Consider the following 364-nt stretch of genomic DNA (forward strand, 5'->3'; position numbering starts at 1 on the left):
GGAGGCTGAGGCGGACTGATCACCTTACGTCAGTAGTTCGAGACCAGCCTGGCTACAACATGGTGAAACCCCATCTCTACTAAACTACAAAAATTAGCCAGTGTGGTGGCAGGTGCCTGTAATCCCAGCTGCTCAGGAGGCTGAGGCAGGAGAATCACTTGAACCCAGGAGGCAGAGGTTGCAGTGAGCTGAGATTGTACCACTGAACTGCACTCCAGCATTGACAACAAGAGGGAAACTCCATCTTAAAAAAACGAAGAGGAAGAGGAAGAGGAAGAGGAAGAGGAAGAAGAAGAAGAAGAAGAAGAAGAAGAAGAAGAAGAAGAAGAAGAAGAAGAAGAAGAAGGAGAAGGAGAAGGAGAAG

This window comes from Colobus angolensis, unplaced genomic scaffold (assembly GCF_000951035.1).
Source record: "Colobus angolensis palliatus isolate OR3802 unplaced genomic scaffold, Cang.pa_1.0 Scaffold126, whole genome shotgun sequence".
NCBI classification, from domain to species: Eukaryota; Metazoa; Chordata; class Mammalia; order Primates; family Cercopithecidae; genus Colobus; species Colobus angolensis.